This window comes from Perna viridis, chromosome 14 (assembly GCF_037379345.1).
Source record: "Perna viridis isolate PV_CMFRI_1.1 ecotype Kerala chromosome 14, ASM3737934v1, whole genome shotgun sequence".
Classification (NCBI taxonomy): domain Eukaryota; kingdom Metazoa; phylum Mollusca; class Bivalvia; order Mytilida; family Mytilidae; genus Perna; species Perna viridis.
The window spans coordinates 14,577,482-14,593,528 of NC_142458.1; the positions used below are offsets into that span (position 1 = coordinate 14,577,482).

Sequence of the window (16,047 nt, forward strand, 5' to 3'; positions counted from 1 at the left end):
CGGGCTATAATAAGAAAACCTGACCGCAAAGCACAGTGGTGCACCGTGTTGGGAAAGATGCCACAATCCTCGAACATTAAAGAACCCTGCTGTGGTATTCGATAAAAGTTTGAACCTTTGCGCTCCGCCACAGGAGGCTAAATTGCCCGACCCTATCCACCTCTCCTTATTTCTAGTGGCAACCAAAATTTGTCAACCCTTTTATCCTTGTGCCCATCCCAATTTTAATTTCATTATCATCTTCATTTCATGTTCATTTTATCATCTATATAATGTCCATCGCCTGAATATAGCTGTTATATTGCTGTTCGGGCGTTAAACCCCAACAACAATCAATCAATCAAATTAAAGTACATGCAATGTTAAATCACTATAAAAAGCACATTGATAAACTAATCAAAGCAAGCTGAAAGCTTAAATGAGCACTGACTTCATGAATAAATAACTGAGTAAAATTACTGAGTAAAATAAAGGCAAGACCATGCTAAGCTATATGAGTAAAGATGATTAGCAAGAACTGCGAGAACCACATTTGCATAAGATGCCATTCCAGTTATTAATGAAACTCTTGCATTGTACAAGGTTTCTTTTCGAATTTTATCAGGCAGCTCATTCCATATATTGATTCTCCATATCTGAATCAGTGTAACTCAAATACATGTATTGTTGTTTTACCTGTGGTTTTTCTACTGTATTTGCCTTTCCAAAAGTATAAGAAGTATTTATGCATTTAATTATAAGTAATTGTAAGTATAAAAGAGACTGTTTGGATAGCATTTTAAAAACTTATGTAGCCATTGTTCATAATCTCCTTATTTTTAATGTTGGAAGACCAGATTTCCGAAGTAAAATTTCATAGGGCTGTTATAGACTTCGTAAATAAATCTCAAGACGCGTTCTTAATTTTTTCCCATTTTTCAGTTTTACAAAAATGTGCCTCCCCACAGAAATGCCAAATAATTGAAAAATGATTAAAGTTTGACATGATGAAATAATAGTAGATAATTTGCCTCCCCAAATTTGTTAAATGTTTTCGAAAATGTTTCAGTACGTTCAGCTGCCTTGCAGCTTTTTTTTACAATTTCAGATACATGTTTATCAAATTTAAGTTGATAGTCTATTGTCACACCCAGGAGTTTAACATTTAATTTCATTACTGTCTAAACTGAATTTTTTATTTCAATTTTTAATCTTGTACTTTTGTAGTTTTAATAATAAAAGACCATGTGGTAGGCAACCGAAAGCTTTCGAAAGGCCAATAAGCACAGCAGCAGCGTAGATGTTTTTATCGACTGCTTGTTTTCATTCCTCAATAACTTCGAAGAGTGCTGTATTACCCAGGCCTAATAGCAGACTATGACGCATGAACAATGCTTTAAACAAGTCCATAAGCTGCCGGTATATGGCCCTCCAGAAAAACTTCAAAACCACTGGTAGTACATTGTATACTGACGGGTCTGTTATTTCCCACCTCCAAGTGACTGTTCTTTTTAAGGAGAGGCACAGGTACATCGTTTTTGAGGAAACAGCTGACGAAGTCTCAAAATGACGTCATAATATTATAACTGCCGCTAATTATACTGTCGACTATATTGATTATATGGATGATTAATTCTAATCTGACGATACCTAGAACAGTGTAAATAACATGTTTACACACTAAAAAAATTTGCCAAGAAACTTTTTTTTGGCATTATTTCAATGGTTCTGTCAATATGTAATAATTTCATTCATTTTGTTTCCTAAACGGAGTGGGGAAACATAGGAACATATTTTTGGTCAGTGTCCCCTTATTCTCCTTCTTCTTATATATTCCTAAAAACAGTCCAACGGATTGGAACCAAAATTGTCACAAAACTAGATCACCATAATCATGCTGATTTGCACTCACTATCCGAATTTTCAATTATGACCGCCCTGTAAAGATGGTATTATGGGCAAATTAGCCCTTGACAATATGTACACTGATCTTGTTGGGAGGATTGGTTCCAATTTTTCGTGGTATCCGACAAAGAAGGGTTCTGTCTGCTAAACTTTATATAAGTGACCGCTAAAAACACTATTAAGTTATATAAGTCTGAATAGGGCATATTGTGTTCTAACTTGTGCTAACTCTGTCTTAACTTTTCTAAATATGTCTGAAAAATACTTGGATTATCTTGACCGAGTCTCACCTTGTCCAAACTAGTCTCAACTAGTCTCGACCATGTCTCGACTTGTCTTGACACAGTCTTGACCTGTCTCAAACAGTCTTACCAGTCTCGAATAGTCTCGACTTAGTCTCAACCAGTCTCAACTAAGTCTTAAACTGTCTCAACAATTTAATTCAAAGCTCTCAACAACCTTATTAGTCTCGACATGAGTTATTCATCCATTATACATTATAATGTTTTTAAATTGTCTTATTTTATTTAAAAGCGGGGATGTTTATTGTATTTGAAGTATATTTTTCTGAATAAAGATACTTTTTATTCTAATATCTAAATATTAGATATACCTTTACTTTAACATTTCACGACATATTGTCATTTTGTCAATTTTGTACCTTTAATTTATATTTTTTATGTAGTTCTTTTTTACCTTTTAAAAGTCGCTATTGTTCACTTATTCCTTATAATTTGAAATAAACGTTTTATTCGAGGCACTTCAAACGTATAATATTCTCAATTTTCCTACCCAGGATATATCTAAATAGTTGTGGGCCTTGAAATATTGCGTTTACTTGGGCCTGTAACTTATGAAATAATGAAAATAAAAATGTACTTCATTTTCAAAAGTTACTTAAAATTACACAAATATTCCCACTTTTAAACAAATTGCATGCATGTATTTAGATAACTTTAAAGTTTTATAATTGACTTAAAAACTGCCATATGAGGGGTAGTACCCCAAACATGAGGTGGGGGGGGGTCCCAAACTTGAGGTCTTGTAACCTCTGACAGTCGGTATAGGGCAGATTTCCCTGATTTCAACTCTTTTAAGTGAGAGCTTTTGAATGACAATTTTTTTCCTCCCCAAAACATATTAAAAAAATCTTGTAAAATGTTTATTGTTCTTGTTATGCAACATTTGCATTAAACCACTGTGGTAGATCAAAACTGATTGTTTTCCTGATTAAAAAAACTGAAACTTGTTTCATAATTAGATAATCATGTTGCACCATATGAAGTCCTATGTGTATACATGTCTGTTAATTGCAAGCCCACACCTGTGTCAACAGATCCTAGAACCGCGAAAAGATACAAGAAGCTGCCCACGCTATCTTTAATTGAGGGAAAATCGTCCCTTGAATTAACTAAAAATGAAGTCCGATACATAATATATTTACAAATCAGTCCAAACGGAAAATTAAGTTATAAGTATATATATCATCGTGGATTTTTCCCAAAGAATTCGATTATCTAAAATAAATAGCCGACAACAGGGTTGTGGCACAATCAACATAAACCGTCATTTTTTTTAAAGAATTAATATTTAATACAGAAATACTAGTATCAAGCTCCTAGTCTAACATTACATGTAAACATATTTTTAATTAATGATTTCAATTTTGGTTGCACCGTTGAGGTGAGTTTACCACTGACATACATGAAGTTCTATTTTTATATTTATTCCAATGAGGCATCTCTAAAAACATGTATACAGAGCCCATGTAACTTATCGAAAACAGATATTACTTTGATTATAAATGGTATTACTCAGTGTGTAATCTATCTGCTGCATATTTCAAACCCCAACGCGCAAATTAATTGTGCGTGTGAATTATACATGCACGATACATGTGATGTAAAGGAAATGAGCCTCCGTACTAAACATCACACAATGAAAATAATTAATCGTTGTTACAAGTGTAACTAAATGTGTATAAGGTTTAAATTTTATTCATATTTCTCGTCTTCAGTACACTTGGTCAGTACTAGATTTTATAACATTACTTTGATACCAAAAATGAACTATATATACATGTACAAGTATACCACTAGTATATTACATATTAAATAATTCCACTCAGTAACTGTGTAATGTCACTAAAGACGCAATATACTCGCGTGTCACTTATCAACTGTCAGCTAATTACCATGTGCCTGAATACATGTAATTTATGTTAAATTCTGAAAACTTAATTAATTAGGGAATAATACAGCCCCTGATTAAGGTTTTTATAATATTGGGACTAACCCAAGAAAGGTTCGCCCTAAATTTAGCGATAAAACATACGTGTATATTATAAAGATTACTATATAGAAAAACAGTAATACAAATGTACACATTGACAATTCATCATACAGGTACATGTACATACACGAAGTCCCTTTTAATTTGATACAGGTCAATAACTATACAAATATAAGAAAAGACATCTTTCACCTCTATACCCCCGCGTTACTGGCTCCTCTCTGATACCAATATGTTCCTTTAAAATACATACTATCTAAGTATTACACCGAAACTGCTGTCTAAAAAAAAGAATAGCTTATAAACCATAGAAACAACCAACTTACATCTCAGATGATTAAGATGATTGTGTTTGTTGTCAACAAATTCAAACATTCCATTTTATAATGCATAGCCAAACTAAAAAGAGTCAATAATTACATGTTTTTATAACATGTATATTGTTAAACATGAAACTGATACAAATATGCTGCATGCCACTTGTCTGCTTTTTACTAGATAAAAAGTGAGATAGTTCATAAACCTTTTATATGTATATTATGTCAAACATGTACATGTAACCACAGAGGCTTATTAGCGTCAACTGAACTGTTTATTATTATATTTTTGGGGTTATCATGCGAAATTATGTATCTACAACATTAACGGGGAACATCCGCTACAGATTTTGAATACATATCTCGCAATAATTATACAAGTTACATCTTAACAAAAACAATAGCCAGACACATTGTTTTCGGTGCAAGCGAGAGTGTGAACTTCTTTTATTTGGCTGTACGGCTAGTTTAAAGGAGGGTCTGTATGATTAAAATATTATACCGTGCATCTTCTCGTTCGTCGGAAACCCTTGATCGACTACGCTTCGTACCAGGGAAGTACGAAGCGTGCAAAGCTTAGTCAGTCGTTGGTTTTCGACGTTGCATTTTCTCCAAACGTAACTTATCACCGCTATGCAGAAAAAATAAACATATTCAGAGAATATATGTTGAATAACCATTACCCCCTGACAAGAGCGGATCGTTGTATCGGTTGTATACAGTTGCGTTCCAAAGTCGCGACAAACCCATCGGTTGCTTATCAAATTGGACCTTGATATGGAGCTAGATGAATCTGAATAGAAATAACCTAAAACACTAGCTCGTACAATTTTTTCCACTTTAAGGTAGGATTACAATTCATTATCGTTTTTAGTTATTTCAAATTATTGATTGATGTTGGTATTTTCATGAGGTTTAGCCCAGAATGATTATTTTCTTCTTATTCCAGGCCATGCCAAAAAAAAAAATTATTTCCAGAGTGTTCCAGTACCTACCAAAAGCAGTGACCGTGAAGAAAACACGATATGGTCTGAACGCATATATTCTAAACGTAGTGGCAGTAGGTGAGATGCACACATGTATCTTTAAAACAATAACAAAGAAAATGTTCTGATGAAAATAATAATCTTCTCCGGTCAGCAGGTCTAGCATCGACATGCATTGTATTGGCTTACTTTCTCGCTCAACGACTTTCAATTTAAGCTTATTTAATTTCTCGCTCAACTTCTAGTATAGTGGTAGGCTAATCATGTAAATATCAAACCATGTTTTATTCGTTATCTGGGTTAGTGTAATTGATTCAGCATGATTTCATTGAAGTATTGGAATGAAAAAGAAATTCTTAATAGTACAAATGTAGGTTAGTGTCTTACAGGGAGGATAATAAAGAATTAGATCAGTAAAATGTAATATTTCTGCAGTATGTAGATTTTGAGAAACAAAATATCTGCAATATAGCACTGTTTATCTATCAGGCGATAAATAGTTCATTTAATAAAACTGAAAATAAACCCAAAATACAGAACAACACCAGAATAGTAAGGCAATGCCATATACATGCAATTATAAATAAATTTTCAGTTATTTTTCTCAAGAATTTACGAGAAATAAACTTATGGATTGATGTCTTTTTTTTACTATATTGTTACATCTATAAAAAAAAAAAACTGACAGAAAAGAAAGTATGGAGAAGCAGACAAGTATGCACAAAACTGATGTTGTATGATGAGCTTTCTATGCACAACAAAGCATTTGGGAATTCACTGAGTTTTCTACGGTATAATAGAATAATACTGGAATATTATCGAAATATTCATTTGGCATCGAATAACACAAACTTTAGGTGGAAGATACGGCCACAGTGAGAAGTGATTCCGTGAAAAGGATATGGCAAGATGACAAAAGTTAGACCGCCTATTTACTAACGGAGCAAGCCTAGCCCCCCCCCCCCTGCTACCAGTAAAAGCTACAATCCTCCTGGTCCCATTATAACACACGACAAGAGATACGGTACGATAGCAAATATTTACCCGAACTCTCCGGTGTTTTCAAAGAAGTTCAAAGATTCGGAAATGGTAAAAATTCAGGAACCGGTCTCTCTGGTAACAAAGAAAACCACTATTTTACATATCAGCAAATACCGATCTTTGCGATAACACCGAAAATCAACCCAAAAAATATAAGCTTCCGTACAATTTTGGGATCCCGACATATCCGATTTATCATAAATTATTGCCATATCCCGCCAGATGAGCAGCTCGCCTGCTCACCTCCACATAATTCCCCCTTTTTAATTCCAACCCGGCTTCCTTTCACGACTTTTTATTTAAGCTTATTTTTATTGTCCATAAGTTGGAAAACGAGCGACCCCTGCTCCACATATATGAACTTTTCAAGAGTACCTTGAATATTATTAAGGTAAATATCATTACAAGAGTCTGCAGGGGTGGATCCAAGATTTTAGATTAGGGGAGGCGCACATTGAAATTTTGAAAAAAAAATTGAGGTTAGCTTTTTGAAATATTCTTCTAAATTTGGCGCAATGTAGATATCCTTTGTGGTAAAATCAGCGAGAAATTAAAGTTTCAACCTAAAACCGCCAAAAAATACCCCTGAAAACCTATACTTTGCAAATTTTAGGTGGGGGGGGGGAGGGCGCATACCTGCCACGCCTCGGCCTAAATCCGCCGCTGGTCTGTTACGCGAGTGCCATCTGTTCTATACAAATTATCATGTCTGGCACGTACATTATAGTGTCGTATGACACAACCCCCATTTCCATCATTAGAAGCAGGTTCACTCTTTTCGTAGCCGTTTCAATAGCGTTTTCCATTTGTAGCAACGGACCAATATCTCCGCATGAAAATATCAGACCAAATTAGTCGAGCAAATTAGCTTATTGTGTGGAGACGTGTCAAATCACATTATATTTTTGTATATAACTCGCAACTTTTCACATTACCAAGATTATTTGGTCCCACCTGTATTATTATGAAAGACGGGCAAGGAAGCCTTTCCAAGTTACCCTCCATGACTTTGTTTAATTATTCCCACCTCATCCCCCGAATACCCATCCATGAAGTATACATGTAACAACAGGATTTTTCTAAGTTACGCTGTTGTCCCCCGGGAACTATTCATCTCTGACCAATGAACGCAGAAAAAATATGTATCCCCCTTGAGCTGATTATGAAAAATGATCCTTCCTTTAGTCTTTAACAAAGACATACCATATTTTTGTAGATATTCTTTACATGAAATATACTGCCCCCATTACCATTTTTTTAAATTGTATTTCCTTTGATGAGAAGTCACAGAATGTGAGCGTAAATGAACAAAAAGCAAACGATACTATCGACAGGAAAGGGCTTATTAAAAGAAATAATATAAATAAAAAACAAAAAACAAAAAACAAAAAAAACGATGGTACCACACTTAACGTACATTTGTAGTAGACTTTTAACTTGTAATATTTTTTTCTCGAAAAAAAAAACATTAAAAGTGCAGTGAGTACTATCAGAATTGATTTCATGGACAATGCTATTCACCCCATACACTTTTATCGATAGACCTCCCTTTTGCCAGCACACGTATTTCGTATCGTACATACACTCACATGTAATACAGTATAAGAGGACTAGCGCAAACAAAACATTGAAAGACAAACATGATACATGCATGGCAATTCCTTTCCATCACATCATTTTCATTTTTATATATATATATATTTTTTTTTTGGGGGGGGGGGGTATACATTACATTTGTACATGAGCTTTGACAGATTTAAAATTATCCTACAATAGATATTAAACTTCCAATCCATTTAATATACGTACAAAAACAACACCGATTGTGCCTTCTTTCGGGCGAACACTTCATTTTTTTTTCGCAAAAGTGTGATTATTGGGATAGAGGAAGTAAAGTTTGACAAAAATGAATTTACAATGGTTAAAGAACTTCTCATTTCTATTGCTATCAAATTATTTGTGTTATGTTTTTATAATATTCATGTATAATTTACCTTATGGGAACTGTGTATAGAAGCCTTCATTGGGCACTCTCTTTATAATTATATAAAAAAAAAAATCAAGATAATAAGTTGAAAAGTCAAGATATAAAAGAGTGGCTGATATAAGCTTCTGCATCCGTGTATTCATTAGTGTTGATTTTTATTTTATTTTATCACTTTAAATCCCCACTAAACGAGATTAAATACCCCTTGTCTGTCCGTCGTTCCGACCGATTATCTTGGTATCCCAGTTGATGAGTTTGTTTCAAAATATGGTGTGGCATTACAAAGATGGGCTTACGCTGTAAATGTTTCTGGTTGATCTCCGATATCTTCTTCCTGTACGAATTAAGAACGCCTAATGCAAAACAACGCCTGCAGCCTTTTTTTTTTTTTTTTTTTTTTTTTTTTTTTTTGGGGGGGGGGGGGGGAAGGAAATAGGACCAGACGCATGGCATTCAGTTCCGTAGAAAAAGTGAAACACTTAATTAACAGTTAGAATTTGTCCAAATTCAGTAAGGAGCAGAGGGCTCAGTTTAGACAAGATTTTAGTTTAAGCAGTGGGTTCCAGGTTTTCCAGTTTAGTTCACACAGGTATACAAAACACCGGTTTTAATATACATGCAAGGTCCACGTGGGAAGAATAGTTTTAGAATTCGACAAATTATATCATGGAGTATGAAGTTCATATTCCGTTTAAACAGGATGCATGTCAAGATATATTCACTTTACTTTGGCGTAGTTTTTTTTCACATTTTCACATGCCCTTACCATACCGGAAAGTCCCTTTTCTCGAAATCCAACGTAGATTGGTATTGGAATTCGCATTGAAACTTGAGTAAGTAGGTAAGCACTCTTTTCTAATAAAAAATAGGGCAAAAAAGTCAGGAATTTAAAAGGGGAATACGACTGGTCCAAGAATTTAAAGATTCTTGCAAAAGTTATTTTTTTTCTCATAAACAATAGTATATCGTTTTGTGTTTTACTAATACAAAAATGTTTACAAGAGTATGCGCTTTTGTATAAAGAGGATCAACAGACGCCTTCTTGTTATCGTCCTACTGCAGTTAGTTCTTTACATACAATGTCCAAGACTTTTGAGAGACATGTTGGTTCGAAACTCTATGCATACATAAGTATTCTACTACAGGTAAATCGATCCGATATTTTAGAAAAGACAGTTCGTGTAGAACAGCACTAGTAATTGATGTATGATTCAAATGTATAGATGATATTTCAGCAAAGCTTTTAATCTCTTACATCATTCTATAATTGTTGGCTAAGCTGAAGTTCTACAGTACTGAGAGTAACCCTTGGTCCATGTGAGTTACAGCGGGGATTACATGTAAACCCACGAAACCTCATCAGTATTTGGAGATTTTCCAATTGTGCGAGTATAACACAGTTTTAATGGAAACGATGTGATACCTGTTTCCACTAAATCAAACTAGCTTTGCCAAGCTTTGACGTTGGAACTTTCAATTGGTGTCAACCCAGACGTCATGAATTTCTGTCAATAAGACTTTAACAATATAATAGAGAATTTGCAAACAAAAATTCTGTTCTTTTTTCTCATTCAGTGGTCATTTTGTTATGTAAAAGAAGGGGGGCTGGGAACAGTAGCCGGAGTTCACCTCTTTTTTTATTTTGACAACTTACAGTGTTGACTACTTACCATGGGGTAAATACTGAATGTTTTTTTTTCTGTCCATGGCTAAGTAAAAGAAAAATCCCACATTTAATTTTTAAAAAAAATAGTCTCAGGCATCCATGTTACCCCCAACTTCCTCAATATGAAGATGTTGGGTACCTTAGTATTCTACATCAGAGCTATACGGTTTCAATCATATTTATTACCATCATTAACGAAGATTTGAGTTTGGAAAGAAAGAGTAATTAAGGGAACAAAGATTCAACACAAACATACACGATTTAAAATGAGAAAGTTAATAAATCCCGTGGTTAGTTAAAACAAATATCAGCCTGACATTTCGACCAGACTGTAGTCATGACTCAAAGTGAGGACACTGGGTCAGATGTTCAAATGGATGAGGGAGACGTCCCAAACTGACAACATAACTGAGAGTGAAGCTGTTCAGTCTGGAAACTTTCAGTTACAAATAGTAATCAAAGCACTGAAAATCCAACAGAAACTGTAGCTCTCTGAATTATCAGTTTCTAAGCAAAATATTCTGTCGGTCATTGGGCGTTCTGTGGGGCGATTAGCCATTACACGTATTTTCAAGTTCCCAACTCCCAACAGGTAGATTACATGTATTTTCATCATGAAATAAAATTTGAACTATTTCAAGAGTGACGAATCCAAAACGGATTTCTAGAGGAGTATAAGAAGACAGGGAGTTCAAGTCTGATACTAGTATTTGCTAACTTTTGTACTGAATAAAACCCCCAAAACTATCCCTCTAGTTCCGCCACTGATCACGACATGAACAATACCGTGACTGCTGTTAATCACGGTGGCATGTCCATCAACACGTTTGCAACCTGACTTGATTTTATTTCACTTTTTTAATGTATTACATGATTTCTCTTTTTATAATTTGTATCACATGCTAGAATGCTTGACATGCTTGAAGATCCGACTTAATGTTTGCTACATCAATCATGTCTATAAAGTAGATACATGTATTTCAATTTTTAACAGGTAAAAACCATTTTCCTTTGCGGGGCTTCGACCCCCCTCCTGGGGCTCTGTCCTGGACCTGGTACCTCAGACCTCTCGCCTATATGGTGCCTACACTTTAATATATTCATAAAAATGTTTATTCTACTCGGATTTTGTATGCAGATGCTATCCCACAGAACACTTGTCCGGTACGTTTTTTTTACATATTCCTTTACGTCAGCATTGCTATAGGTTGTCTGGCAAGCTATTTTCTGACTTGGTATGGAGGAACGGAATTCCAACCGCTTACATTGTAGAAGTAATATTCCTGATAATTCCACTTCACTTTATATTATGGGGGCTACAGCAACTTTAAGTTGTATGAATAGTTGTCACTCCAACAGGTGGTTATCATCATTATTGAATTGATTGATTTGTTATGGCTTAACGTCCTATAGCAGATATTTCATTCATGGTGCAGGGAGAAAACGGTCATTGTCCAATCGAACAAAGCCTCCTTTGTATTAGTCCGACAGGCTGAGCTGGATTTTAAGCTTTATCTTGTTAGATCAGGGCCGTAGCCAGGCTTTCTGAAAGGGGGTGCGAACTGATCACTGATAAGCAATTTTACTTGGTCATCTGATATGATTTATCTTTAACTAGGGGCTAAGATGTAAATCAATCTTTTTTTTTCAAACGGGGGTACAATCGCACCCCTTGGCTACGGCCTTGCAGCTCACTTATGTAAGTCAGTAGGTAGGTATGCTACTCAGACACATTACTCTGAATCTGAGCCAACCAGTCGTCACTATATTTCCTTAAACACTGCGTGCTTGTTACATTGTATAACAGTGAATAGCAATTTTTAAGTCTATGGTTTAACTCTTTCTTGGAATTTTGTTTTGCAAAGGTTATGTTTTGCATATTATTGGTTTTGGTTTGAAATAACAGTAGGCAATACAATTTCAAAAGTTCCATGTTTTAGATTACTGACGAAATTTTATTACATTCATTCTGAAGAAGTTTCAGCTCAGTACAGTTCTTTTTAAACAGAATTACCACATCTTTACCGACTGAAATAACTTTTGGTTCATGAAATTCCTTCGAGTTATCATAAGGTATAGGGATCACTTTTTTCTGCGACAACAGTCTTAAGAGATAACAACCGGGTTATTAGGCCATTTTCATTACTAGGACATGTATAAGCATATTCTTGAAGCTTTTTTAATGACTGTGATTTCATTCAACATTTGTTTTCCGGCTCATAATTATTTTGATATACATTTCAGTCTCCACCACTTCCCTCCCTGTTGCTTTCTATCCTGTTCACCTCCCCTGCTCGTACTTATTTTCTCTCCTTTCCTTATTCAGGTACATGTAAGTTTTGACACTTTTATTCTACTAGTGACTACTTGTACTTTTTTACTGAAAGTATAGACGTGTCTCAACCATCGCTCTAAGCAAGTCACATTTTTAAGTAAGGAAGACTTTCTCTCCATCAGTTCCATGTACTAGGAACAACCATGCTATTACCTAATCATGAGCGTTTCATTTTTATTACATTTGTATATGGTATGCAATTACTATCTTGAATGTTGTTCTTTTTTGTTCTCCAGGAGCTTGAGTCGAGATATTTTTAAAAAACTACAAACCCTAGGAAATTAAGGCTGTTGTGTCCGGAAGATAAGTCAATAACGTTGTTGTTTGTGTATATTGAATGTTATACTTGTTTTCTGCTTTTTCAAAACTACCCCATCCTCTAAATGGATAGCCATTAGGGAATTCATAGTAATAACCCAACTTAATCTCGTATTTGAAGGTTTTTGGAGATTAGTACTTTTACGTACATTGTCAAGTATTTGTTAGAATCAGACAGAACTCGAAGAAACTAAGACATGGATGTCAAAAAAAAAAAATGACAATTTATTCATGTACCTTCATGTATCTTCTGCAGTCGAAATGCCCATTATCACTTGATATGTTTGTCTTTAGAATGACAGATGACAGTAACTGAGACTTTCAAGGAGTTACCTGCCTCAGAAATGTTCATTCAACTGAATTTATCGAACTAACATGGATAATCTCGTCTTTGTTCCTTAATCCCGTTGGTACAAATTCATGCAGTCAAATCACACTATCAAAGTAGAGGCTTATTTCATACCATTGATTTTTCATCCACTGGTTGATTCTTACAGAGAAAAAAAAATAGATGGTCTTGTGTGGGATAATTGGATATTAATTTTTTGACTAAATTGTAAACAGCTTTTTGGGAAGTAAACAGTGTTTCTTTGTGTAAGAATGTATTTCAATTTTTTGCCCTATCCATAGCAACAAAATGTTTTTGAATTATTTCATTGGTTTAAATTAGTCATTTTGTCCTTAACATTTTTTGAAATAAGATATTCCCAACAATCTCTCTTTAAATTTTAAATTAACTACCAAAGCAGCACATGTACAAGGTATCATAACACAATAGTTTGTATCCACATAATGCAACAATAGAATTTTAATTTTACATACATGTGTAAATATACAACTCAACATGTACAATCCAAGTGTGCATATGTATTTATTATTCCCTACCAGACATCAAAACATGTAGTATAAAGAGTAGGTTTCCTGTATAAAATTCTTCGTCACAATAAAACAGTCATGCATGAAACACACTTCTGCTAATTTGAAACAATATCAAATCAATTCAGCCTCATGCTCTCTTCTGTCTATACTTGCACAATATAAACCACAATTATCCAAGAAGTCTTTGTATGAAATATGATGTAGTCTGAAAAGAAAAGATTCTGTTATTAAACAGAAATAAAATAATAGATATTATTTCAAACATGTAAGTGGTGCATTTTAGTCTATGTAAATGTATACTTGTACATATATCTGTCATTGAATTATCATGATGAGAAAAAATTAACCAAACAACTGATTTGTATTTTCTTCATAAAGATAAAATGATTTGATTATTATGATTGTTTCAATACCTCTGGAAATGATTTTTTGCACTTTAATGTACACACTTAAAGTGTTGGATGAATAAATATAAGGCACATTTCATTTTGAAACATAAGTAGTTGAAGGAATGTCATGTATACTTATACCACAATAAGATGTTTGAAGGAATTTTTAAGTCATGTTTTAAAAATATTTCTGATTTTCAAAATTGCAACATAATTGATGACAGAACATAACTGGATATTGCCCCTAATGGAACTAATTTTGTTTTGTTTATAAACATGTACAGACACATTTAGCTTATAATTATGTGTAAACTAACTACAATGTAGGATTTCTAAATATAACTTCTCACAGTTACACACTGCAAATTAGTGAACTATATTTAGAATATTTAGATCAACACAACATACACATAATAAGAAACTGTGTACAAAATAAGAAAAATAACCTAGAACTAAACAAATTAGAAAGTTAGTTTGTTGAACCCCTGTTAAAATTAAATCCTAGTTGTTTTCGGTGTTGCTTTTTCAGTTCAAAGAACTTAAATCATTGAAATCTCTGTAGTGGGTATACAAATACATGTATAATGAAGACATATCAGATATCAGAAAGATAATTTTAAAGGAGGATTAGCAATAGATTACATGATATTCATCAGCTCATTATGTGCTTCTGCAATGTATATAAATTGTACCACAAAAAGCAAGCTTTAAAGGAACAAGTTGCTGCTCCAATTAAAATAATATCTTTTTTTTCAATAACAGCTTTCAAAAAGAACAATACAATTCATGAAGGAGTATTGGCAAATCAGAATAAATGTTTGATTCAGTCAAGTTTGTGTCAAAGCATGCCATATAGTTAAAACGAATGATGATTTTATCCTTTATCACATGTTTTTTTCTTCATGTTATTTGTGTCAAGGCATACAATGCATATGTGCAAGTAAATGAGGTCTACTCTGAAATTTTTGTTTTGCATTGCAAATACAACTGGTGGTTTTCTTATACATCCACACTTTATGTATCATTTCTTGTTACATATCAGATATTAACTTTTTTCTGTTGGCTGTACATTTCATATTGTCATTAAAAGATATAGTAAACAAGTCCAATGATTGATAATCTTAAGCATCAGGAGAGTTTGTCTCATACTACAAAACTGTTTATGTAAAACCACTGTTTTACTCTCAGTTAATAGTGATCATAGATGTATAAAGATGCATGCATGGCAGTTATTTTATAAGTATTCATATTCTTTAAACTGAAGTGAATAACATGTATACATGTAAACATGTATGTGGCTACTAATCGTGGTGCTATTTGTTGAAGCCATACTAATATCAGAATTCATACACTTTGAATAGATGGATCCCGAAAGAGGTTTCAGGGATATTCTTGATATTAGTAGTTATTTGTTACCACAATTGGCCAAAAAATCACAAAATTGAAAACATTTGTTCGCATTCTCTACAATCCCCTCCTCCCTGCATATATTGTTCATCGATTCTTATAAATTCATACGTGTACCAACCTGTTAACTGTTATTAGTGTAAATCTAAGCTCGGAAGAATTGCTTTCCTTCATGTTTGGATGTAAATCCATTTGTAAATCCTACAAAACAATGTTAGAATCTAGGTCACCGCTTCGTTTTCTGTTCCGCCATTTTTCTGTGACGTAGATGACACCGGATGTTCACATATATTTTAAAAATGGATGTTTAGATTGCAAAACAAATATATATCTCTTACAACATTAAAATTGAGACATATATCTAGTATATGATGCTTAAAATATATAGATTAAAGAATCATACGTTGATTCGTGCAATAAAATATAACATATAAAGCAAATATCTAGATGAAAACTTGATTTTAAGATAGGATCCAGCTTATACCCAATCTGACCGCAAACCGGATATGAGAGATATATGTTTTCTCGGGGGGAGGTGTCTTTAAA

At 33.8% G+C, this 16,047-nt stretch overlaps 1 long non-coding RNA gene across 1 annotated transcript; it reads right to left on the bottom strand.

The window, feature by feature from the left end:
- Window positions 1-13,678: 13,678 nt before the first annotated feature.
- On the bottom strand, window positions 13,679-15,797 carry LOC148598321 (uncharacterized). The gene is made up of 2 exons (XR_015918607.1): window positions 15,623-15,797; window positions 13,679-13,910 (listed from the first exon to the last, which is right to left on the bottom strand). It is a non-coding gene; the product is annotated as an uncharacterized LOC148598321 (long non-coding RNA).
- Window positions 15,798-16,047: the final 250 nt, after the last annotated feature.